The 27,572-nt window shown below is 45.2% G+C and overlaps 1 long non-coding RNA gene across 2 annotated transcripts in view; it reads right to left on the bottom strand.

Annotated features, from left to right (window-relative positions):
- Positions 1-19,302: 19,302 nt before the first annotated feature.
- Positions 19,303-27,572, bottom strand: part of LOC132814060 (uncharacterized) — a 32,298-nt gene continuing 24,028 nt past the window's right edge. For both annotated transcript variants that reach the window (XR_009644279.1, XR_009644278.1), the window contains 2 exons: positions 20,541-20,669; positions 19,303-20,045 (listed from right to left, as the gene is read on the bottom strand). This is a non-coding gene — a long non-coding RNA (uncharacterized LOC132814060). The remainder of the gene's footprint in view (positions 20,046-20,540; positions 20,670-27,572) is intronic.

The raw sequence follows: 27,572 nt of genomic DNA, 5'->3' as shown, positions 1-27,572 counted from the left end.
CATAAATCACTGTCTCCCCTCAGTTTAAAATTGCAAAATCATTATCTCCTACACGCTTCCTCACTATCTAAGTTTGGAACGCTAATCCACCTGACTATCCTGCTTTTTCCAAAATCTCCTTTGGTGAAGGTGGTGAGTTTTGGATTCAGCTTTCCAGTTATTACCGTAAGAAGATAAGCACTGGGCACAGGAGAGGCAATGCAGCCCTTCGAACCAGCCCCACCATTTAATACGGTGATGATTGAGCTCACCTCGGTCTCAGCTGGGTTTTCCCACCTGCTCTCTCTCACCCTTCATCTCATTGTAAATTCAACATCTGTATCTCTTCATTAAATCTGCTCATTGTCCTGGCATCCACCACATTTTGAAGAGGGAATGCCACAGATTTGCAACACATTGAGATAGGTACATTCTTCTTCATGAGAATAGAGTCCCTATTGTGCAGAAACAGGGTATTCATCCATCGAGTCCACACCAGCCTATGATGAGCATCCCATTCAGACCCACCCTGTCCCTGTAACCCTGCATTTCCCTTGGCTAATGGCCTAACCGGCACATACATGGACACTGTGGGAAATTTAGCATGGGCAATTCACATAACCTACACATCTTTGGACTGTGGGAGGAAGCTCGAGCACCCTAGGAAACTCACGCAGACATGGTGAGACCGTGTAAACTCCTCACAGTCGCCTCTGGCTGAAATAAAACCCGGGTTCCTGACGCTGTGAGGCAGTGGTGCTCACCACTCAGCTACATCTGCTTAAAATCTGCTACCCTTTATTAACCTCCCCACCCCGCAATCTATGTTCCTTACGTCAGAAATCAGGTTGTGGAAGCAGATGTCTCAGTAAAATCCCGTGACAGCCCACATGTCCTGTGTGTCTGAATGGGGATCCTATACACAACACCCTCCAGCCCACACCTTTCATTCACTATCCAGAAACATGTCTCCAGTGGCTTCATGGGGGCTACAACTCCCACAATCCCTGAGGCAGGGACCACACATGTGCGGGGAAGCCCAGAACTGCACATGTACAGAATATGGGCGGATTTTGGAGCATGTGCTTTGGGGTAATTAGCGGAAAGCATTTGACACTGTGATTGGCTGGAGGAGGAACCAATCAGCTTGTAGGATTAACGGGTTGGGGGGAGTCAAAGGGTCACCACACCCACATGGGCCCAAGTTCCATCCCCAACTTGTCATAATGCTGGGAATCGACCAATGGGAAACAAAGAAGGATCTGACCCATTCTCCCAGACTGAAGGTTCCTCTTCTGTCCAGGATCTGCCACCTCCCTTTCTGTTTCCTTTTGTTTCATTCTGCTGTTACATTATTGACTTGCAGCAACTGAAGGGAAAGGAAGTGAACCCAGAAAGGGTGCAGAGTCTAACCAGGGACGGGAAGTGGTGGCATGGATCTGTTTATCAGTAACTCCATGAGAATGGTGGCGGGTACATTAGGGACAGCAGAGGCAGAATGGTGGGAGAGAGTAAGTGGGCTGGAGGGTTACAGCTTTTGCAGAAGAAAGGGAAAGAAGATTTCCAGAGAAGCTAGAATTGTCTGCTCTGAATTTCTAACCTGTACATATTTGTTTATTCAGGGTGCTTGATGGTAAAGATTTGCAGACTGAAATCTCAAACTCATGTGCAGATCGTGATTAAGTTAACCAGCATTTGAAGAACCAAAGATGGAGAATAACTTGGCCAAAATCCTGTACACTCTCCTTCCCAGCATTGTCGGTCTCTCTGCGCCAAATGGACTGTGAATGGTACAAGACAGCAGCTCACTACCATCTTCTCAAGGGTAACTAGAGATGGGGAATAAATGCTGGCTGAGCCAGTGATGCCCATATCCTGGAAATGGTTTCTGTCTCTAGTTGCTGAAAACCAGTTGATGTTACTGCAGGATGGTGAGGGATGCTGAGTACATCCTCCAGGAGGCAGCACCATCACATCACCCCTGCCTACACCCACACAGTAACACCGCAACGTCACTGGAACAAAAGGCAGTGAAGCCAAAGGAGGACTTAGATATAGTTCTTCGGGTAAAGTCATGAAAGGGGATTGGAACACAGCAGGAACAGGAGACTGAGCTGGATGGTCAGCTGTTTCCCATTGAATGGTGGAGCGGGATCGAAAGGCCGAATGGCCTCCTCCTACTATCTCTCCTGTATGTATATAGCCATGGAGCCCGGCTAGGAAGAAGTAGGCAGGGCAGGGATTCTCCAGGCGAATGCACTTCCACACCCAGTTTCAGTGAGGGATGGTTTGATGGATTTTATTTAACATTTGTCTTTAACACAAGGTTTGTGAATTTGGTTTTAAAATATTGTAGCTATTTATTCCACAATAAATAAAACTAAAAGAAAATAAATGAAACTATCTTAATATAACAGTTTTTAAAATTTCAAACGCCCTGTAAAACAAATCCTGTCTACTCCCGGACACCATCAGTTTCCAGTTACTCAAGCTCCAGGGAAATATTCCCTCCCTGTCTGAACCTTTGGTTTGATTTAACTGTTTTTCAGTTCTGGTTCTGTGAGCTGTGAAGTGTTCTTTATTCCCCATTTCTCTGACCCGGACGTGGTATCTCACACAGCTGATCAACCTTCCCACCAATAACATCATCACCCCCTATTACCCCATTTTGGTTCACATATAATCACCAGCAGTAAACCACCCATGTATCCAATTGAATATTTATAAACAACGCCCCTTACAGGCAAAGCAAACCATTATAAATGACAAAGTGGGAAGGGATCAAATCAAAGTAGAGTTGGGAGTGAGGAGGCAGCGATGGAGATAAAGCACTGTATCCACTGCGGTACCCATCTCTATCTAAAGGCAGCGGGAGAATTGATAAAAACTACGTGCTCCTTCTCCAAGGACACCCTGTTGTATCGCCTTTATCCTCAATCATAGAATGGAATCCCGACAGTGTGGAAGGAGAGCATTGGCCCATCAAATCCCACCAACTATCCAAAGAGCATCCCATCTGGAGCATTCCACCCCTGTAACACTGCATTTCATATGGCTGATCCACAGAGTCTGAACAATCCTGGACACTGTGGACAATTTAGCATGACTGATCCACCTAACCCACAAATCTTTGGACTGTGGGAGGAAACCAGATCACCTGGAGTGGACCCACACTATCCTGGGGAGAATGTGCAGACTCCACACAGGCTGTTGACCAAGGCTGGACTCTAACCTTGTACCTGGTGCTGTGAAGCAGCAGTGCTATAGAGCAATTTAAATCAAAACAGATGACCCCTGCTCATTGATGTTTGTGGAGACTCATTGCCCAGAGAGACATCCTGAGATTCAGAAAGAGACAATATGAATTCAGTCAACTCCTGCCGAGTTAATGTGATTAACAACAACATCAATACTCCAACAGTATCATCAGACCTCGTACCTACTCTATCATTTACGATTTTTAACCCATGGGAAGTTTGTTACCAGCTCGATGACAGCCATAATGCTCTGACCACTTTGACAGAGCCAGTGCTTGTCAGTTCTCATAGTTATCAATAGATTGTATCTAAACAGGATGCCCCACAACAGGAAGTGCACTGACACTCAATGCATGTAAGGCAAGGTCATTTTCCTAAAACCACTCGCGTCTGGCAATACCATTGAATGTATTTTATACAGGAGTCTTTCAGTCTCAATTGCCAGTTCCAGTCCATGAAGCAGCCAGTAACACGCCCCAGTGAATTGAATTCTAACAGCAGCATTGCCCTGGCAGGAGAGATTGAGGAGCTTGAAGCTGTCTTCTCTGGAGTATCTAAACATGAAACACTTCAAATGAACAAAAATCTTCAAGAGTTCGAGAGAATGTATACAGGAAGGAAGTGCTCCTAGGCTGGTGTGCCTGGAATGAAATAAACACTAACTACGGTATCTTTACCCAGCATCCCCTTTAGCTGCATAAATGTTGAAGATTTATTTGCTGCTCTCTCCATCACTCCCATTTTTCACTGCTGTAATGTTGATGACTGTGCAAATATATAAAATTTAATTTAATCCATCCCAAAGCCTCTCTGTACCTGTGCCTCACTTGTGTTCACCGAGACACTCATTCAATCTGACCTCTTTGTAAACCCTGCTCTGATATTTCCTTAGAGGGCTCAGAATTAATTATTCACAGAATTGTTACTGTACAAAAGGAGGCTGATTGGCTGATCAGCTCTCCAAAGGATCACCTCACTGACTGCTATTCTTCTCCCTTTACCCCATAAACCTTCCCATTCATCCTCTTCCAATAACACCGGCGAGTTCACAACTAACCACAGCGATCAGATTTATTTTGTTTGTTCATGGGATCACGGCATCACTTGCTGGGGCAGCATTTGTCATCCATTCTGACTGCACAAGAAATGGTTCAGAGTCAACCCCATTATTCAGGGTCTGGATTGACATGTCGGCTGGACCAGGTCAGGAGTAACACAGTCTCCCAGACCCAATGATATGAAGAGTTGATTTCTGGCCTACTATCTTATTTCTGAAACGATAATGAATAATGTTTGCCTTTGAATTAAAAGAGAAAGACGAAAATGTGTTTTTATTCTGATTGAGCCCGTCCTCCTGTGTCTCTCAGTTGTTATTGACAGTCTCATTCCCCTCGCACCAGAACCTGTTCCAGAGAGTGTTACAGAAATAGCAGAATGGTCAGCTGCAGCTGGTCACCTGACCGGTCACTGGACCCAAAGGTTCACTCTCCACAGATGCTGCCAGATCTGCTGACTTTTTCCAGCAATTTCTGTTTTTATTTCTGATTTCCCAGCATTTGCAGATGTTTAGTTTTTCATATTCATCTGGTCTGTTGCAGAGGAGTTTATTGATGAAATTAGAGGGTTTTGCAAGTTGTACGTTAGGTCACACATCAGCTATGATCATCATGAATGGCAGAGAAGGGTTGTGGGGCTGAATGGCCTCCTTCTGTTCCAATGAAAGTTATCCATCGGCAGCTTGTGGTAACATTTCCCCTCACTGCTCACTTCACCCTCCATGTCTAACACACTGTTACTGACTGAACAAACCTCCTGTGTTTGAACTAAACCTGCTAATGTTCAGTGGCTCCTCCTGCCTCCTGGGTTTAACTCTCATCATGGAATGCTGTCTTGTATTACTGCGGGAATGCCCACAAGGACTCAGCCTGGAGTCTGTATCCCCTGGGATCCACGAACCCCATTTATTTCCTCCTTCCTCTCTCATTCTGGCTATTGAACTCTCAGTTTCAATCCATTCTCTTGTCATGCTCTTCAACATGCCCATGTGGGTGGACTAGAGGCAGCTGGGATTTAATGAAGGGAAATGGGAATTAGGCGGAAGCATGAGGAGAGGTGACAGCAAAGACAGTTCTCATTGTAACGGCAGAGTTTCTCCATGACCCAGTGAGTGCTGCAACACCTAAGACTGTGGGGGAGCCAGATTCAATCAGGGATTTGGGGAAACACTCAGACACTGACCTGTCCATCTGGTGTTAACTCAGACAGAGAGAATGAAAGATACACATTAGATTGCAACTTTGATGATCTGGGGCAATGAAACATGCTTCCGACCTGATGATTTCAACCTCAAATCTCTGAAAATACAAACACAAAGCTTCCCATTTGTACCAGGTTGTCTCTCAGCCTCCTGTTTTCTTGAGAAAAACATTTGGAGCCGTTCAGCCTTTTCTTGTAATTATAACCTCTATGTTCCTGTAAGATTTGTAATGAAACCTTTATTGTTTTCCTGTCCCTTGTGAGTGATGGCAGCAGCAGAAACAGTCCTGACCTGTGAGGAGTTTCAGTTGGAATATTGATATTTACAAATTCGTTCTCACCCTCACATACAGTGTGAAATTGAGGTAAAAACAGAAGGATAGGAGTGAGTGAGAACCCACAGAAACACACAGGCAGCATGTGTACCTGAGCTGAACGAACCAAGCATTAGGAAAATGTGACAGCAATCGCAACCATTTATAATCGCATAATTCTGCAGGTGTAGACAGAGGCTATTCGGCCCATCAAGTCGGTAATTACCTGCTCTCCTACCCTATCTCCGTAACCCCACATTTACCATGGCCAACCCAACGCGCCAAACCTGCACTCTCCAGGCCATGTTAGCACGGCCAATAAAGCAAACCTGCACATCTGTGGGAGGGTCACAAATTACATCCAAATGCTCGGAATTGTGGATGAAAGCTCACAAATACTTGACTGACGCAAATTCTCTGTTTCCAAAATAAAATCTGGGGGAAACTGCAGCCAGAAAGATTTCCCATTATCTCTGGAGGAACAGAATTCAAAATTTGTGCCATTGACCCGGGGGGGAGTGAAAGTTACAGTGGTCAGGGAACTATCAGAAATGTTCGAGTAAAAAAATGAGGTCTGCAGATGCTGGAGATCACAGCTGCAAATGTGTTGCTGGTCAAAGCACAGCAGGTTTGGCTGCATCTCAGGAATAGAGAATTCGACGTTTCGAGCATGAGCCCTTCATCAGGAATAAGAGAGAGAGAGCCAGCAGGCTGAGATAAAGGTAGGGAGGAGGGACTAGGGGGAGGGGCATGGAGGTGGGATAGGTGGAAGGAGGTCAAGGCGAGGGTGATAGGCGGAGTGGGGTGGGGCGGAGAGGTCAGGAAGAGGATTGCAGGTTAGGAGGGCGGTGCTGAGTTGAGGGAAACGACTGAGACAAGGTGGGGGGAGGGGAAATGAGGAAGCTGGAGAATCTGAATTCATACCTTGTGGTTTGAGGGTTCCCAGGCGGAAGATGAGGCGCTCCTCCTCCATCCGTCGTGTAGTTGTGTTCTGCCGGTGGAGGAGTCCAAGGACCTGCATGTCCTCGTGGAGTGGGAGGGGGAGTTAAAGTGTTGAGCACGGGGTGATTGGGTTGGTTGGTTGGGCGGCCCAGAGGTGTTCTCTGAAGCGTTCCGCAAGTAGCGGCCTGTCTCACCAATAGAGGAGGCCACATCGGGTGCAGCGGATGCAATAGATGATGATTGTGGAGGTACAGGTGAACTTGTGGCGGATATGAAGGATCCCTTGGGGCCTGGAGGGAAGTGAGTGTGGAGGTGTGGCGCAAGTGTTACATTTCCTGCGGTTGCAGGGAAGGTGCCGGGGGTGGAGGTTGGGTTGGTGGGGGGTGTGGATCTGACAAGGGAGTCACGAAGGGAGTGGTCCTTGCGGAACGCTGATAGGGGAGGGGAGGGAATATATCCTTGGTGGTGGGGTCCGTTTGGAGGTCTTGGTGGTGGGGTCCGTTTGGAGGTGGCCTTGACCTCCTTCCACCTATCCCACCTCCATCGCCCCTCCCCCTAGTCCCTCCTCCCTACCTTTTATCTCAGCCTGCTTGGCTCTCTCTCTCTTATTCTGATGAAGGGCTCATGCTCGAAACGTCGATTCTCTATTCCTGAGATGCTGCCTAACCTGCTGTGCTTTGACCAGCAACACATTTGCAACTATCAGAAATGTAACAGGTTGTGAGTAGGTAGGTGTCAGACAAGGACAGAAAGGCAGTCTGTCACATAGGCGAAGGCAGGAGAGATTAAACAGCAGAAATGGTAGTCCCTCAAGGCCAAGGGGAATAGATTTAGGGCTGGGAAAGAAACAAGAAAACAAGATATGCAGCTGCCAAAGAAATACTTTGAGAAAATAGGTTATAACAACATAGAGGACAGCGTCTACAGTCTGAAATTGTTGCTCTCATTGGTGAGTACAGAACGCTGTAAAGCCTGAGTCATTCTATCACAGCCAACACATGGAGGATGGGCCAAGTGACTTTGATCTGTGCTGTAACTTTCTGATAATTTTATTCTGACATTTGGAGCTCAAGTCTAATGATGTTTAACTTCTCAAATTGGACTGGAGTTTAATATTCTGGAGAAATGTCAAATAAATCACATTTATCCCATTCTGCAGAACTTAGTCCATTGCCCTGCACGTTCCAACATTTCAGTTCCATCCACGTACTTTTATTCAAATGTAATGCTGGTAACTGCCTCTGTCACCCCATCAGTGAGATCCTGCTCTCCACCATCTCTGAGGGAAATAAATTCTCCTTTCCTCTTTTTTTCTGAGAATTATCTTCAATCTAAAACCTCTAGTTCCTGATGGCTCTGTTAATGAATAGCTGCTTCCTATCCATTCTACCTGGATTCCTCAGCATTTCATCACATCAATTAAATCTCAGTTCATCTTCCTTGGGACCCCCCCCCCCCCCCCAACCTATCCAATCTTTCCTCAGAGCAGAAATTCTCCAATCAGAGAAACATTCTGATCAATCTTCTCTGTCCCCTCTCTGGTGTGATCACATCAATCCTGGAATGCGGGGACTAAGAGTGAGTGCAGTACTTTAGCCGTGGTCAAACTAGTGTTCCAGTGTCACCTCCGTGTTCTTGTGGTTGTTGCTGATACAAGAAGTGTCCTGGTTTTCCCACATGGAACTGAATGTGCACTCCATGGGGCTGGGATTCCCTACCATGTGTTTGTTTGTTAACTAATCCTAAATTAACTTCACATTTCAGATACCCACCAATAAATTTCGTCCATTATACTCAAGTCACCTTACTTTTAATATCTCTTTAAAATTATTACTAACACAACAGGTTTTAATTTGCTGAATAAGTATTCCGGTGTCTTCACTGGTACAATCACTTGAAGATTATCTTTACCTTCAGCTACATGTGGCGAATTGAACACTGATTGTAAACATATTAATATCAAATGGACTTCAGTTTTATGATGATTCATCCAGTCTGACATTCTTGTTGATTAATATCTTGGAGAGAACTGTCCTCAGAACTCCAGCTGTGCTCTGACTTCAATCACAACTGGTTGTGGTGGACTGCAGATCTTAGATCTGTTCCGTTGTTTACTGGATTGTTTCGCTCTGTCTATCACTTGCTGCTTATGCTGTTTGGTAACTTCATCAGGTGAACACCTCATTTTTAGGTATTCATGCTGCTATTACTGACATGCCCTCCTGAATTCTCTCAGTTGAATGAGGGCTGATCCTCTGGTTTGATGGAAGGAGGGAGGTTGGGGAATATGCTGGGCCGTGATTCTGTAAGCTTTGTTGGAGTACGACTCTACTGTTGTTGGAAGGCAAGAGCTAAACTCTTGCACTGTAAACCCGATGTACAAGAAGCTACATGCAGTATCCTGAACCCTGATAGGCCAAGACATGAAATACGAGCAACGCTGTACAATGATGCAGGATCACAACTGCAGCAAGGGGAGATTAAGATCCAACTTGACATAGGAGTAGGGAAAGAAGCAGCTGATCAGATTGTCTCATTCATAGTCACAAAGAGACTCTGTGAGATTATTGTCCTGTTGGAGGTGAGGATGGAGGAGGTTGGGGAGATGAGGAGCTCTTCAAAGGAAACTAATCTGCCTGAGAGTTATGGGATCGACTTGATTGCTAGGTATTTAACAGAAAGGTAATTGAAACTGTTCTTATCCCCAAAAGATAACAAGACTGATGGTGTTTACAATCATGATCAGAAACAAACCTCAGAATACATGGTTCATAGATGAATGTCAATAGCCCATCAACATCCAGCTCCTGCAATTATTCAGCAAATGTATGTGTGATTAACCAGTCCTGATGTCAGTCCTGATGTACCAGAAAATCGCTGTTTACTCGGTGCAGATGGACAGTGATGTGGGGAAGTATTGGCCGAGTGATATTGTCGCTGGACAGTTAATCCAAAGCCCCAGATAAAGTTCTGGAGACCTGAGTTCAAAGCCTACTGCAGCAGATGGGGGAATTTGAATTAATTTTAAAAAACTTGAAAATTTAAGAATCTAATGATGACCATTAATCGATTGCCAGAAAAGCCCATCTGGATCACTAATGCCCGTTCAGGAAGGAAGCTGCCATCCTTACCTGGTCTGGCCTACATTGTGACTTCAGACCCACAGCAATGTGGTCGACAGTTCAGAAATGTTGTGAACATTTCCAAAACGAAGTTCTCGATATGCAAAACTTTATGAACTGCCAAAACCGTTGCTCATTACTTGGTGTGAAAAAGAGAAAAAAAATCATCCAACTGTGGTTATGAGTAAATTGACTGGTATCTCAGCAGGATGGATGCCTGAATGAATCCCTTCCCCCCCACCCCCCCCCCCCCCCCACACACACACACACACAGAGCAGGTGAACAGCTTCTCCCCAGTCTGACTGGTTTGGCCAGTTTCCAGGTGGGATAGGCAAAGAATTCCCTTTTGACATTCCCCACATTTCCAGAGTCTGTCCCTAGTGTGGCTGCACTAGTGTTTTGCCATTTCAGATAAATGCTGGCAGACTGCTATACACACCCTCACCACCCCCTCCATATATATACACACCCACACACACACACACCACACACCACACACACACACACACACACACACACCCCAGAACCCAGTATAAAGCAGTAAACATTATCTCCTGCTGTGGAAGGACAGACTGTATTGGTCTGAGTAGGAACACTGAACAGATTTACCTAAATGACAACTTAATCGGTGACCACAGCAAGTTAAGCAAGTCCAAATAAAATGCATTATTGCACAGAGAGAGGCCCATCAAATCCAAGCTGGCTTTCTGTAGCAGAATCCCATATTCTCCCTCCTCATATGTCCCACAAACTTTGCAAGTTTATTTCCCTCAGATCTGATATAATTGTTTTTATCAATCATTCATCTTCTCCTCTGCCTGCACCACCATAATAGGTAATGTTCTGCATATTTCTAGCCAATACAGACAGCAGAAACACTTGTTCATGTCCCTCTGTCTCAAAACCTTACATCTGATCTTAATTCTTGTACCATCGCCTATCGAATACAGATATTTTTGTCTGCTATATCTAGATCTGTTATAATCTTATACAGCTCTATCAAAATATATTTAGCTTGTTTACTTCAAAGAAAATAGCAATTTCTTCAAATCAATCCAATGACTGCATTTTCTTCATCAGTGAACCACTCCAGTAAGTCTGTACTCCACATCCTGAAGATCACTCATATCTTTCATTGTTGATGACTATTTTGTTCCACAAATCCAGACGATGCAAGTTTTCTGCACAACAGCAGTAGCTTTATTATCGGACAGCCGGCGAGAGTTTTAAAGCATCTCTAAAGTAGCAAAGTGCCTACTTGTAGAGACTCTTCTTCATGAATCTCTGCCTTACCCACAGAGACAGTATATTTAATAGGAATTAGACAAAGGCATATCAGTCACATGGGCGATTGTCATTACATAGTTTAAAGCAGGTAATTATGACCTTACAAAGCTTGATGAATGGCGATGTCCTGTGATAACGTATGAATGGATTACAGAAACTGATTATCGTAATATTCATGATTATGTGTTGGTGGGAAGAGATTAAGGCTGGAGGGTTCTTCCTTCAGTAAATGGGGAATTCACTTACCTATGCTAATATGGAGGGGAGGTAAGACAATGGGAGCTTGTTAGATGATTATAACTGTTATCTCTTATAATCCTTTCCAAAACCTTTCCTACAATGGAAGGAAGGCTCACTGGTCTATAATTACCTGGGTCATGTCTGCTGCCCTTCTTGAAAAAGGGCACAACATTTGCAATCCTCCAGTCCTCGGGTACTAAACCCATTGACAATGATGACTCAAATATCAAAGCCAAAGGCTCTGCTAGCTCTTCCATAGCTTCCCAGAAAATCCTCGGATAAACCCCATGGGGACTTGTCTACTTTCACTCCTTCTAGTATTGATAACACCTGTGTGTAACTAACCTCAATCCTTTCTAGTCTAATATCTCGTACCAAGTTTTGTCCTCTACAATATTCCCCTTTTCCTGTGTAAACACCATTGAGAAATGTTCATTTAGCACTTCTCCGATCTCTGCACGGTCCACACTCAACTTCCCACTTCTGTCTTTGATTAGCCCTATTCCTACCCTAATCATCCTTTTATTCTTCACATACCTATGGAAAATTTCAGGGTTATCCTTTATTCTGTTTGCTAAAGACTGCTCTTGTCCTCCCTTTGTTTTTTTTAAACTCTCTCTTTAAATCCTTCCTAGCTGATCTGTAACTCTCTATTGCTTCATCTGTACCATTTTGCCTCATCAACACATAAGCCTCTTTCTTCTTCTTAACAAGAGATTCAATTTCTGGAGTAAACCATGGTCTACAAACTCTGTCTGTGCCAGTTGGGTCACCCCACAGCCATTGATTTTCCAAAGACAACAATCCAAGATTTTCCAACCTATCCCAATCCAGGCAACATCCTGGTAAACCTGTTTCCACCTTCCCAAAACCCTTCACATTCTACCTATAATAAGGTGATCAAAACGGCACACAATACCCCAAAGGTGGCCTGATTCTAGGTTGATATTCACTTCCCTGACAGAAGGAGGCAAGCCCTGCCATCCACCTCCTTCACCACTTTCAGGGATCTTTCAGCTTGCAACTGAAGATCCATCTGTTTATCAGTGCTGCTCAGGGCCCTTCCGTTTATTGTATACATTCCTCTTGCTGTGTGTCTTCCAAAACGCATCACCTCACACTTGTCTGAATTAAAATATATCTGCAATTTCTCCACAAAACTTTCTGACTCATCTCTTTCTTGCTGTATCCTTTGACATCATTCTTCACGATTCACAACTTCAACAGTTTGTGCCATCTACAAACTTGCTCATTAAATCTTTTACATTTCCAAACTTTTCATTTACATACATTACAAACAACAGATGGCCCAGGTCTGATCCTTGTGGAACAGCACTAGCCACAGACCTCCAGCCAGCAACATGCCCCTGCACAACTGTTGCTGGGAGAAATATCAAAGAGGAGCCTTGAGTTCTGTGATGAGCAGCATGACCAACGTTTATTCAGAGCTCCTTACTAATGCATGATGGGAGAGGTCTCTCTCTGGCTCCCCCAGATAACTCCAGCATTTTGATGTGTTTATTTCATACGTTCCAGTAATATTTTCCCCCTGACCTGAACTCCAGGGTTTGGAATGTCAGCTCGGATATTTCCGTGTTCCCTTTCACAGTCTCTGATTCTCTCAGCCCATGCAGCTGCTTTGCCAGTTCTTTCACAAATGGTTTAACCCTATCCTTGTCATTGCACATCTCCAGCCCTCCCACTACCACACATCTCCAGCCCTCCCACTACCAAACATCTCCGGCTGTCGCACTACCAAACATCTCCGGCTGTCCCACTACCACACATCTCCGGCCCTCCCACTACCACACCCTGTGGCATCTGCATAGTCCATCCAGTCACTAATTCAAAGGGGGACAGCCCCATACCCTTTGCTGGGGTTGTCCTCAGTTTCATTAGGCTGGTGTGGAGTACTCTAACCCATCGCTGTCCTGTCTCTGAGAGAGCCTTAGTCAGACTAGCTATCAGTGTCTGCGTCATTCCTTCTAGTGTCCCAGAGCTCTGGGGGTGGTATGGAGGAATGGGTATTCTGTTCAGTACCAAACAGGGCACATAGCTCTTTAGCTATGTTCCCTGTAACATTTGTCCCTTGGTCATAATCTGCAGGGGAATGCTTCCACCCAATGAGTAAACCTATTTATTAAAACCCAGTAGGACTTCCTTCCCTGGGACTGGGATGGGTGTGTGTGTCAAATCCATCTGTAATTGTTCCCATGGGCCCCTGGGTCCCTGCTGCTGCCTCCATTTTATCCTGATTGCTTTCCCTGGCTCACACTGTGAACACACTGCACCCCTTCGACAAAACCTTGCTCCCTGTTCTAGGCAAGGATTGTCGTGGATCATCTGCTATTGCATTGTATCCTGCCCCATATGGTTCAGCCCATGATATGTTTTTAATAATGTTTGCCTTATACAGTGTGGTGGCACTGCTGGATCATCCAGACTCTGTCTTGTCCTATTATTGCCCCACCCTTTTCCCATTCCTGTTTCTCCTGTTGTGGGACTGTTTCTGGGAATATCTTTCAACCTTCCTCTCTCACTTCTGTAGCTATGCCCATTGCCATCTCCTCGAATGTCTTCACTGTTTCAGTCAGTATTTTACATACAAGATTATTAAAGGATTCGACATTCTGGAGGCTGGAAGCATGTTTCCGCTGATGGGTGAGTCCCGAACTAGAGGGCACAGTTTAAAAATAAGGGGTAGGCCACTTCGAACAGATTGAGGAGAAACTACTTCACCCAGAGAGTAGTGGGATGGAATGCTCTGCCCCAGAAGGCTGTGGGGGCCAAGTCTCTGGATACTTTCAAGAAAGAGTTGCATAGAGCTATTAAGCATCGTGGAATCAAGGGTTATAGGGATAAGGCAGGAACAGGATACTGATTGAGAATGATCAGCCATCATCATAATGAACGGTGGTGCTGTCTTGAAGGGCAGAACGGCCTACTCCTGCATCTATTGTCTATTCACCCGCCTTCCCCACATACTCACTGCCCTGTTAGTGTGGGGTTTCTACTTTCCTGTGAGCTATAATCTTCATTATTGCTGCTTCACTGGGAAAGTTAGCTGCTTCCACAAACTCTCTGATCTGTCCTTCATGCTCTATGTGCCCCACCAAGCCCAGGCTGTCAATTGGTCATGAACTATACCAAAGGCATGCTGTCTGTCTGTGTATGTGCTGACTCCCTGACCCCTGGCTAATGTCAGTGCTTCTGTCAGGGCTCGTGATGGTTCTGCCATTTCTGGGTAATTCTCGACAAAAGTCCTCCAATAATTGAACAATCCTAAAGTTTGCCTTATCTCCTTCACGGTGTGTGGGTGTATAGTTTTGAAATCATGATCTTTCGTTACACTGGGATTGTCCTCCTTCCTTCCTGATTTGATCGCCCTGATGTGATGTCCCAGGTACGTCTCCCCCTACCTTCCCACGCTCTGTGGGTTAATTTTAAGCTCGGCCTGCCTGATCCAACACAATACTCTGTGTGATATCTGGATATGTTCTTTCTCTCCAACTGAGGTAATGAGGTGCTGGTAAGATTAAATTGACGAACTCCATCAGCCATGTATCGGTGGGATATACTGGAATATTATGGGATCCCTGAGGTACTTGGATCCAGGTCTACTGCTTTCCTCAGACCGTAAATACCAGCTTATTCTGCTGTTCCAGGTCCACAGGACCCATTCACAATATCAAGGGCTGAGACTGTATCCTGTCGCAATTTTAATCCATTAACTGAAGTGGTGTGGCTCGCTACTGTAGGATACTGTTTAGTGGCGGATTTACTGAGGGAGGTATAATCAATAGTGAGGTGGGATGACCCTTTCGGTTTCTGTGAGTTAGTCTGGGATACTGTTAGTCTGACTATTCCCTGCTTCTCTCACTCTGTTACTGTCACAATGACTGCCTCCTCAGCCCCAGCTTTAATGGGATCCTGTTTGTGTGGGGAGTGAGAGGGCCTCGATCTTTACAGGATCTACAGATAATAACCCACATTCCTGTTTGAGTTACCCGCCCTGCTATAACTCTCCAGATTCTCTGACTGCTCCAGTCTCCCTGCAAGGTAACTACTCTGGAGATGTCGCCTCTCCTTTGCTTCCTGTCCCAGGGCCTGGCCAGGTTGTTCCCGTATTACAGTTTGTGTCTCTACATCAATAGTTGTTCGGAATGGTTCTAAAATGGCAACTCCCAGAATGGTCCTTTCCTCAGTTTCACACTCCCATATCTGAATATATTTTGCCATATCCATGATCTGCATCAGGACAGGTTTATTTCATCCAGCTTCCTCGATTCCCTCTCCAACTGCTCTCATTTTAGTAATTGAGGAGTGAGGGGCAAATCCGTATCGGTAACTGATATAGATGCTCCTGTATTAATATTATGTTCTGCTGGTTCCCAAGCACAGCATCAATGAATATTCATGTGCCTACATGAACACAGGTGCACACACAATGTGAACATCTACCTCCCTCTCTCTGCCTCCGTTCCTTGGCTATGTACCCTTTCCTGCTTCCCTTGTAACATTGTGGGTCTGGTTACCCTCCCTGTACTGCAGCTATTCCCCTGTGTTTCTGAGTTTGCCTCAGCTCTCATGGCCCAATTCAGAAGGTGGTTAGAATTATCTCCCACTGGGAGTCCCATGTTTATAATTACAGTTAAATATGGTCCCATGTCATCTTTAAACACATCAACCTATTTCATCATCACAGGTTGGGGGTTGGTAATCCCCAGTGGTCCTTACACACCTTAGGTTTCCTCTCTGTATGATCCTCGATATTACCCTTGGGTCCCTGAGTCACCAAGGTTATTTTAGCCCATTCAGCCTGACCCCTCCCCAGTGTGTCCCTGTAATAGCTGTAAATGCCTGGAGCCACTGATCGGCTGTGCACTGGGAGGGAAGCAGCTCACACCCTCACCATCTCATTGTAGAGACATGTTCTGCTGTACACATCGTGGCATCTTGGCCTGACACCATCATCGGTGAGACTGTATCTCAACTAATTTATCTGTATTCACCCAATAAGGCCCATTATTACCATTTCTCTATCAGGCTGGGTGGTCATTCACCAACATCTGTCGTTCAGCTGGATAAACGGTTCAGTTTGGTTTCTGTCAGTTCCCTTTCTTGCCCCCCTCCCGTCTGTCCAAGTTTGAGCTTTGATGCCGAGCGGTGCCACAGACACGGCCTTCTGGGCCTTACAGGGCGGTGGGTCAACCCACCTATTGTCCTCTCTCTGTCCATACGTGGGCGCTTTGTCATCTAACCCGTCCCAGTCAGTGTCACCATCCTCACTGCCTTCTGAGGATAGTGGGAGACTCGGTACCTCCCCCACTGTAACTACCACCTGGCTCTTTGGCTTTCAGGTCTCGCGTCTGAGAGGCACCACCTACACTTGTTCCTGTTTCCCATAATAACGTAACACATCCTGTCATTCCTGGAATAAAACAGAACAAAATGTAAATTTGGTTTGACTTGAAATATGAGTAATTTGACATTCACTTGACATATCTATAGAAGTGAAAATTCTACTGTGATTATTTAAGTGAATTTAACGTGATCATATGGTGAAAATGATGATAATCAACGACAATGAATGAACTGAATAATATGTGATTATTTGCACAAGTTCTTGCAATGAAAATTCAATTTTATTTTAATGCTTGTCACCCATTACACCATGGGCATTGTTATTAGGGAATAAAGTAATGGAAGGATATCAGAGAAAATAAATAGACTTTAATTTTAGCTTCACTACAATAATGAACCAAAACAATATTTGGACATATGGGTAAACTACATAACAAAGTTTCCATTGTCATTATTACCATGAAAACTATTTTAGTTTGCAAGTTGTTTTATACTAAGAATAATTGGAAATAAATTGTGATTATGAATTTACCATTTAACATATATTTTGAAGAGAGTAATCAGATATATTTTTTGCAGGAAATTAGGAAAGTAAATAAATATGTATATATTGATATTAATAGTTTTAAAATGTTTAGAAGTTGACTAGGATTATTTGATTGAGAGAGGCTGCATGATTATAAAGACTAATTCACCTTTTTCATTGCATTGTTGGTTTCACTAGAATCTGTTGTGGTCTAAGCTCTTGTTGTGTGAAATGGACTGTCACTAATAGCTTCATTAACCTGCGAGTCTCAGATCAGGTTTCCTTTGTCTGTAAGTCAGTCTGTAAGTGCGCGACACACCTGCTTTTCTGAGGGGAAACAGCGACTCTTTTCAAAGGAAATAAGTGGCAGATCACTGAGAATGGTTTCTACTGCAAACCATAAGCAGGGAAGTGTTTTTCCAAAGAATTCCAATCTTTATCTATAAATCTGATGGTATCTGTGTTTGTCAGTTTGTGGAGGATTTTGTTCTGAGCTGTTTTATACAAGCAGTTGGTTCATTAAGTCTTTGCCAAGAATGTTGTTTACTTTCCCCTTTTACTGTGATTCTGCAGGTTAGAATATTCTGAGAGTCAATAATGTCCAATAATTGAACATTGAATGATTTTGACTCTAACAGAACAGTTGCCTTGTTTTCAGCTAATTATTCATGTTTTTTATTTCCTGGTTGAGTTGAATGTTACAGAAACAGGCTCTGAGCAATGTTTCCATTCACTTGTGTTGGAGTCACTGACAGCCACATGGTCAGTCAGTTTCAGGCTGATGGATCAGTTTCTCTGACCTTGTACATGATGACACTGTTGGAGTATTGATGTTGTTGTTAACCACATTAACTGGGCTGGAGTTGACTGATCTTACATTGCCACTTTCTGAACCTCAGGCTGTCTCTCTGGGCAGTAAATCTCCAAAAACAGTAATGTGACAATGCGCAAGGATCATCTGTTTTGATTTAAATTGTGATTGTAGCACTGCTGCTTCACAGCATCAGGTACAAGGTTGGAGTCCAGCCTTGGTCAACGGCCTGTGTGGAGTCCCCACATTCTCCCCATGATAGTGTGGGTCCCCTCCAGGTGCTCTGGTTTCCTCCCACAGTCCAAAGATGTGCAGGTGGATCAGTCATGCTAAATTGTCCACAGTATCCAGGATTGTGCAGACTAGGTGGATCAGCCATGGGTCATGCAGTGTTACAGTGATAGCGTGCTCTGGGTGTGATGTTCTTTGGATGGTCGGCGCGATTTGATGGGCCAGTGCTCTACTTCCACACTGTAGGGACTCTATTCTATGATTGAGGATAAAGGCTACACAGCCGGGTGTCCTTGGAGAAGGACCATGTGGTGTGTATCAATTCTCTCGATGCCTTTAGATAGAGGTGGGCACCGCAGGGGATACAGTGCTTTATCCCCACCGCTGCCCCCTCCCCACAACTCTACTTTGATTTAGTCCCTTCTCACTCTGTCACTTGTAATGGTTTGCTTGGCCCGTAATGGGCTTTGTTTGGAAATATTCAATTGGTTACACAAATGGTTTACTGTTGGTGATGATATGTCTAGATTAGAGTGGTGCTGGAAAAGCACAGCAGGTCAGGCAGGATCCGGGAGCCGGAAAATCAACGTTTCGGCAAAAGCCCTTTTCCAGCACCACTCTAATCTCGGCTCTGGTTTCCAGCATCTGCAGTCCTCACTATTGCACTGCTGGTGATTATATGTTAACCAAAAGCAAAATGGCATAATGATGATTTTGATGGTGGGAAGGTTGTTGTGATAACATTTCTGTGTCAGGGAAATGGGGAAAAAGAACGCTTCGCAGCTCATAGAAGGAGACCTGAAAAGCAATTACATCAAACCAAAGGTTCAGACAGGGAGGGAATATTTCCCTGGAGCTTGAGTAGCTGGAAAGTGGTGGTGTCCAGGAATAGACAGGATTTTGTTTTACAGAGGTTGAAAGTTTTAAAACTGTTATATTCAGACAAATTATTTTCTTTAATTTTATTTGCTGTTCAAAAAACTTTCACAACATTTTAAAACCAAAATTTATCTTTAACACAAGGTTTGTAAATGTTAAATAAAATCCATCAAACCATCGCTCACTAAAACCTGTTGTGGAAGTGCAATCTCTTGGAGAATCCCTGCGCACTCCTTCCTTCCCGGGCTCCATGGCTATATACATACCTGGGAGATAGCAGCAGGAGGCCATTCGGCCTTTCAATCCTGCTCCACCATTCAATGGGAAACAGCTGACCATCCAGCTCAGTCTCCTGTTTCTGCTGTGTTCCAATCCCCTTTCATGACTCTACCTCAAGAACTATATCTAAGTCCTCCTTTGGTTTTACTGCCTTTTGTTCCAGTGACGTTGTGGTGTTACTGTGTGGGTGTAGGCAGGGGTAATGTGATGGTGCTGCCTCCTGGAGGATACACTCAGCATCCCTCATCATCCTGCAGTAACATCAACCGGGTTTCAGCAACTAGAGATAGAAACCATTTCCAGGATATGGGCATCACTGGCTCAGCCAGCATTTATTCCCCATCTCTAGTTACCCTTGAGAAGATGGTAGTGAGCTGCTGTCTTGTACCATTCACAGTCCATTTGGTGCAGAGAGACCGACAATGCTGGGAGGGAGAGTGTTGCAGGATTTTGGTGGAGTGATTCTCTATCTTTGGTTCTTCAAATGCTGGTTAACTTAATCACAATCTGCACATGACTTTGAGATTTCAGTCTGCAAATCTTCACCATCTAGCACCCTGTATAAAGGAATATGTACAGATTAGAAATTCAGAACAGACAATTCTAGTTTCTCTGGAATATCTTTTACCCCTTTCTTCCCCCGAAGCTGTAACCCGCCAACCCACTTTCTCTCTCCCACCATTCTGACTCTGCTACCCCCTAATGTACACCCTCCCCATTCTCATGGAGTTACTGATAAACAGATCCATTCCACCACTTCCCGTCCCTGGTTAGACTACACCCTTTCTGGGTTCACTTCCTTTCCCTTCAGTTGCTGCAAGTCAATAATGTAACAGCAGAATGAAACAAAAGTAAACAGAAAGGGAGATGGCAGATCCTAGACAGAAGAGGAACCTTCAGTCTGGGAGAATGGGTCAGATCCTTCCTTGTTTCCCATTGGTCGATGCCCAGTGTTATGACGAGTTGAGGATGGCCTTTGGCCCCACATGGGTGTAATGACACTTTGACCTCCTGCCCCCCAACCGATATGTTCGTCCTCAAAGTATACTTACCCAAAGCACATGTTCCAAAACCCGCTCACATTCTGCACATGTAGCGTGCAGGGTTTCCCCACACACGTGCGGTCCCTGCCACAGGTACTGTGGGAGTTGTAGCCCCCATGAAGTCACTGGAGCCTGTCTCTGGAATGTGAATGAAAAGTATAGGCTGGAGGATGTTGTGTATAGGATCCCCATTCAGACAGACAGGACCTGTGGGCTGTCACTGGGTTTTACTGAGACACCTGCTTCCACAACCTGATTTTCTGATGTAAGGAATATAGATTCAGCCAACTGGGGCGTGGGAAGTGAATAGGAGGAGCAGATTTTAAGCAGAGGTGGTTCAATGGTTAGCATTGCTGACTCTCAGCGTCAGGGACCTGGATTTGATTCCAGCCTTCGGTGACTGTGTGGAGTTTACACGTTCTCCCCGTGTCTGTGCGAGTTTCCTCTGGCTGCTCCAGTTTCATCCCACAGTCCAAAGATGTGCAGGTTAAGTGGATCGGCTATGCTACATTGCCCACAGTATCCATGCATGTGCAGGTTAAACTGTTAACCATGGGAAATACAGGGAATGGATGAGTCTGAATGGGATGCTCATTAGAGTATTGGTGTGGACTCCATGGATGATTATCTCGATGTGTTGTGAATCTGTGGAATTCCCTATTCAAAATGCGGTGGATGCCAGGACAATGAGCAGATTTAATGAAGAGATACAGATGTTGAATTTGCAATGAGATGAAGGGTGAGAGAGAGCAGGTGGGAAAACCCAGCTGAGACTGAGGTGAGCTCAATCATCACCGTATTAAATGGTGGGGCTGGTTCGAAGTGCTGCATTGCCTCTCCTGTGCCCAGTGCTCATCTTCTTACGGTAATAACTGGAAAGCTGCATCCAAAACTCACCACCTTCATCTTTTGGAAAAAGGAGGATAGTCAGGTGGATTAGCGTTCCAAACTTAGATAGTGAGGAAGCGTGTAGGAGATAATGATTTTGCAATTTTAAACTCAGGGGAGACAGTGATTTATGGTTTTAGACTGTGAGGACATTCATACCGTCCAGAATACTCTGTTGTGAATATCTATCCTGTACTTTAATACAAAGCCAAGGTCTTCGACAATGTAACACAAAACACCCAGGAAACATTGCCTCACCTCGTAATCTGATAAAAGACTTCTGATAAATCTGGTTGAACTTCGAACACAGCTGGAAAGCTGGAAGATTAAATCCAATCCCAAGATCGAGTGCTTAAACAAAGGAGACTACAATAGGATGAGGCAGGAGTTGGCTAATGTAGACTGGAAGCAAAGACTTTACCGTGGGAAAGTTGACAGACAACGGGGGAATTTTTCGAAGTGCTCAGCAAAAGTATATATCAGTGAAAAGGAAGGACTGTAGGAAAAAGGAGTAATCTGCCATGAGTGGCTCAGGAAATAAGGGAGTCTATCAAATTGAAATAGAAGGCATACAGATTGGCAAAGACCAAGGAGAAACTAGGAGATTAGAGAAACTTTAAAGATCAACAGAAAGCTAGATGGGATTGGGGGAGAAAAGTGATGAGTAGCTGTCCCCAGGGCCGGAATAGCAGTTTACACTGGTAAAGGGGAACCTATTGTGTGGGGAAATGTGGCCTCTCATTGTTGAAGCACTTAACTGTTACCATAGAGATAATCCTGATCATGTTACAAATCACAGCACACTCCAAAAGCTTGTACTTCCAAATAAACCTGTTGGACTATAACCTAGTGTTGTGTGATTTATAAGTTTGTCCACCCCATCCCAACACCAGCTCCTCCATATCTGAATCCTGATAGACATCCCCACTGAAACTGAAGTGCGTGTCAGATACTTGAGGGAGCCACAGGGGGTATGTTTTAACGGCAAAGTGCGAAACTGAACTAGACTTTCTAACTGACCGTTGCCGTGGAGATAATACTGAGAGACAGAATCTATTCAAAGTCCCAAACCACAAAAGGTATAAGAATGGGAGCTTTACACCAGACAGGTGGGGCTTTACCTGTTGCTGCCTGGTGGTGTTCTGCATGTACACTATCCAGGTAACTGCCATGTCTCATCAATAAAGACTCTAAGAAGACCTCTCAGAGTTCTGTGCCTAGTTATTCCTATCCAGCAGGGTTCAGGAATATGAGTACACAGCAGTCAGTCTTCACAGTGGAGGATACTAAGAACATGCCAGTAATTGATAAGGAAACTGAGGAAGGTGAGGACCTAGAAACAACCATTATCATGAAAGAGTTAGAGCTGGGCAAGCTAATGGAGCTAAAGGTAGATAAGTCTCCTTGCCCTGATGGAATACATCCCAGGATACCAACAGAGTTAGTGGGAGAAATAGCAGATGCACTTAGAGTCATAGCATCCTGCAGCAGAGACAGGCCCTTTGGCCCAAACTGGCCCATGCCGACCAGAATGTCCATCCACACTAACCCCATTTCCCTGCACTTGGCCCATCTGCTTCTGACCCTTTGCTATCCATGTATTTGTCCAAATGTCTTTTACCTGTTGTTAATGTACCCGCCTCAACCACTTCCACTGGCAGCTCATTCCATATCCATACCACCCTTTGTGTAAAACAGGTGTCTCACAGCTTCCCTTTTATTCTTTCCCCTCTAACCTCCAACTGATGCCCTCCAGTCCTGGATTCCCTGGGAAAAAGACTGAATGCATTCACCTTATCCATGCCCCTCATGGTCTTATACACTTCTAGAACAGTACCCACTCAGTTTCCTCTGCTCTAAACAAAACAATCCTCGCTTGTCCAACCTCTCCCTATAACTCAGACCCCTGAGCCCTGAGAACATCCTTTTTAAATTGTTCTGCACTTCTTACAGTTTAATAACTGAAACCTACACTGCATTCATCATATTTCCAGTGCTTCCCCACGGCACTGGAACCAACGTGACAACGCCAATGGATTACAATCCATGATCGAGAATGAACTCCTTTACAACAATCCAGTTTTCATAGTATTTGCCATGGTGCAGGTATCCTTGTGTCTTTCTGGTTGTATGGTTAATTAAAGACTTGTCCTTCTACAAAGAAAAGCTATGGCTTAATTGTTCCTGGGAAACATGCCATGATTTTTCAGACTTTCAAAAACAAATGAACTCACTCTCCACAGTCACCACCCTAACATGGACTTGGCTGTACCTCAGTATTTTTTTCCAGTCACACTGAGATTTGGAATATTCACCCACGGACAGAATACACACCTTTCCTTCCACATGAAAAGGCCAATGAATATTCAGATCGGCACGGATCAAGTAACTATCAGATCTGAACATGAAGTTCAATTTGAATTTCTCATCCACAAATCCACCCTTTCAGTACCCTACACCTGAGAACACAACTCACCATATTAATACTGGATGGATCTTTATAAGACAATTATAGTATTAAATTGTAGTTTCATCTTTTCCAAAGTTTTAACTTTCAGTCTAACAATTTCTTTCATCTGTGAACTGAAATCCAAACCAACCTCCTCACTCCTTCCCTCCACACCCAGTTCTCACACACTCTCTCCTCTCTTTGAATTCAGTTTCCTAGCTCTTGTCTGCGGACGAAGAACCAAATCAATGAGTCTGATTCTGAGTCCACCAGGGTGGGGTGGGGGGGGGGGGGGGGGGGGGGGGGCGTTGTTGGTGAATCCTCTGACGACAACCACCCTGCATACACTGCTTCCTGCACACTCTGGCCGAAACCCGTCTTACTAAAATGAACCAAATTGGGACTCTAATTGCAGGTCCATCCTGGTCACTTTCCATAAAAACCCTGAATCTTCACAAAAGAGTTCTGATAACTTTCTGCAAAACGCTGCACCACTGATAGTCTGATCACAGTGTCGGGGGGGGGGGGAAAGGGGCCATTCCCCTGGGTCCTGCTCCCAGAGGGAGGAAGCTGCCAAGTCCATACTGACCCTCCAAACAGTAACTTACGCAGACCCATTCCCCTACCCTATATTTACCCCTGACTAATGTAACTAATACTATAGGCAATTTAGAATGGCCAATTCACCTGTCCTGCACATCTTTGGATTGGGGGAGGAAACCCGCTCAGACACGGGGAGAATGTACAAACTGCACACAGACAGTTGCCAGAGGCTGGAATCGAAACCGGGTACCTGATGCTGTGAGGCAGCAGGGCTAACCTTCCCGTCTTCTTCTCTATAGACGGGAAGGAGTGGGGCTGGAGAACTGGGGTAATGTGATTGCAAACAATGAATGAATGTGGAGGACACTGGGGGATGGACAGGTCAGTGAGGGACACGAGCAATGCAGCAGCAGAACGGGATCCTGGACAATCTGAGCAATGGGAGAGTCTGACAGGAGAGAAATTACAGGAAGGTTCTGTTTAGAGGCTGAGGCAGGGACAGCTGGGAGACAGTATGGCCTGGTGGCTTGGGCGGGTTTTCTAATCATCCTCTTCAAAGATGCTGTTCCTCAACTCTGAGCCCGATCCTCCTGGTCCAGAGGTAAAGACACTGCCACCATTTCCTGGTGGACAAGGGATACGGGGACTACCGTTCAAAAGGAACTCAACTGTGTTGGTAACATTAACAAGACTCAATACATAGTCACTGACAAAATGCTGGTGTACTTGAACTTCATCCCGAATATTAACACCTATAACTGGGTAACGCAGACCCCGATGTACAGAGTTAAATCCTGGATATTAATAACAGTTTTGTGCATGGGAAATCATGTCTCATGAATCTGACTCAGGTTTTTTGAAGAAGTAACAAAGAGGATTGATGAGGGCAGAGCATGGACATGATCTACATGGACTTCAGTCAGGCGTTTGACAAGGTTCCTCATGGGAGACTGGTCAGCAAGGTTAGATCGTATGGAGTACAGAACTGGCCCGAAGGTAGAAGGCAGAGGGTGCTTTTCAGGCTGGAGGCCTGTGACCAGTGGAGTGTCACAAGGATCGGTGCTGGATCCATTACGTTTCGCTATTTACATACATGATTTGGATGTGAACATAAGAGGTATTGTAAATAAGTGTGCGGATGATACCAAAATGGGAGGTGTGGTAGACAGGGAAAAAGATTACCTCAGAGTACAAGAGGATCTGGATCAGATGGGTAATGGGCTGAGGAGTTCAGTTTAGAAAAATGCGAGCTGCTGCATTTTGGAAAAACAAACTTTTGCAGGACTTACAGTTTACAGTAAGTTCCAGGGTAGTGCTGCTAAACAAAGAGTCCTTGGAGTGCAGGTTCATAGTTCCTTAAAAGTAGAGCAGCAAGTAGATAGAATAGTGAAGGTGGCAGTTGGTCTGCTTGCCTTTATTGGTCAGAGCATTGAGTATAGGGGTTGGGAGGTCATATTGCGGCTATACAGGACATTGATTCGGCAACTTTTGTAATATTCCATGCAATTCTGGTCTCCTTCCTATCAGATGGATGTTCTCAAACTTGAAAGGGGTCAGAAAAGAATTGTAGGATGTTGCCAGGGCTGGATAGGCTGTTTTCCCTGGAGCATCAGAGGCTGAACGGTGAGTGGAAAGAATTTTTTAAAATCAGGCCGGGCATGGATAGGGTAAATAGACAAGATATTTTCCCTGCGGAGGGGGGAGTACAGAACTAGGGGAATGGGAGGGGAGGGTAGACAGAGAGGGGGTGGATCGAGAGGGTTGGGACAGAAATGGGTGGGGGCAGAGAGGGGGGATAGAGAGGGGAGGCACAGAAATGGATGAGGGCAGAAAGCGGGATTAGAGGGGAGGGGAACAGACGGGGGCTACAGAGGGGGCGACCGACGGTTGGGGGGGGGGGGGGGGGACAGACGGAGGGGGAAAAGAGATGTGCGACCGACAGGGGGGCGACTGACAGAGGGGGGGAAAGACCAACAGTTTGTGGGACAGACCAACAGGGGAGTGCGACCGACGAGGTGGGGGGGGCGCGACAAAGGACTGACCGCCGGGGGTGGGGGAGGGGAAACCAGACAGAGTGTGGGGAGACGGGGGGGAACAGAGAGGGGGAAGATGCAGAGTTATTTTATTGATCTACAACTCAACCCTGTTCCTGTTTTCTCCTCCTCGCATTAATTCCCTCTGAAGGGCTCAGAACAACTGCATAGTTCCTGGAAAGTGGGGTTTCAGGGAGATCAGGTGCTGAATGCGGCATTTGGGACACTGACCTTTAATTGAATGCACTGGTCAATAAATGGACTCTGGTTCGACTCCACTGTCTGTGTGGTGTTTGCACATTCTCCCTGTGTGTCTGGGTGGGCTTCCTCTTGGTGTTCTTAATTTCCTCCCACAAATCCAAAGACGTGCAGGTTAGCTGGATTAGCTTTGGGTAATGATAGGTTACAGAGTTAGGGTGGAATGCTGTCCCGATGGTTGGTATGGTCTCATGGGGCGAAAGGCCTGCTTCCACACTGTGGGGATTCTGTCACTGAGTACAGGGGTTAGGAGGTCACGTTGTGGCTGAGTAGAGCATTGGTCAGGCCAGTGTTAGAATACTGCATTCAATTGTAGTCTCCCTCATTTCAGAAAGATGTTACCAGAATAGGACTCAACTTCTCAAAGAAAAGTTCCTGGGAAGTGTTGACAAACAAACAGACCGTGCAGTGTGGGTTGATAGTTCCTTGAAAGTGGGGTTGAAGGTAGACAGGTCGGTGAAGGTGGTGTGCGGTATGCTAGCTGTTATTGGGCAGTGCAGTGAGGATAGGAGTTGGGAGATCATGTTTCGGTTGTACAGTTTATTGGCTCGGCCACTTTTGGAATCCCGAGACTGCTTTCAATTCCAGTCTCCCTGTTACAGAAAAGATGTTGGGAAACTTGCACGAGTTCAGAAAAGTTTACTAGGATGTTGCCAGTATTGGAACATTTGAACCATAGGGAGAGGCTGAATAGGCTGAGGCTATTTCTCTGCAGCACTGGACACTTTAGGTGGCTTTATCAAACTGTATAAAATTATAAGGAGCAATGATAGGGTGACTAGTCATGGTTTCTTTTTTCCCCCAGAGTCGGGGAGACCAAACAAATGTGAATCTTTTTCCCAAGGTGGAAATGACAAATCCTAAGGAGAG

This window comes from Hemiscyllium ocellatum, unplaced genomic scaffold, assembly GCF_020745735.1.
Source record: "Hemiscyllium ocellatum isolate sHemOce1 unplaced genomic scaffold, sHemOce1.pat.X.cur. scaffold_649_pat_ctg1, whole genome shotgun sequence".
Lineage (NCBI taxonomy): Eukaryota > Metazoa > Chordata > Chondrichthyes > Orectolobiformes > Hemiscylliidae > Hemiscyllium > Hemiscyllium ocellatum.
The sequence above is the reverse complement of the archived record's forward strand: the minus strand, read 5'-3'. Positions and strand labels throughout refer to the sequence as shown.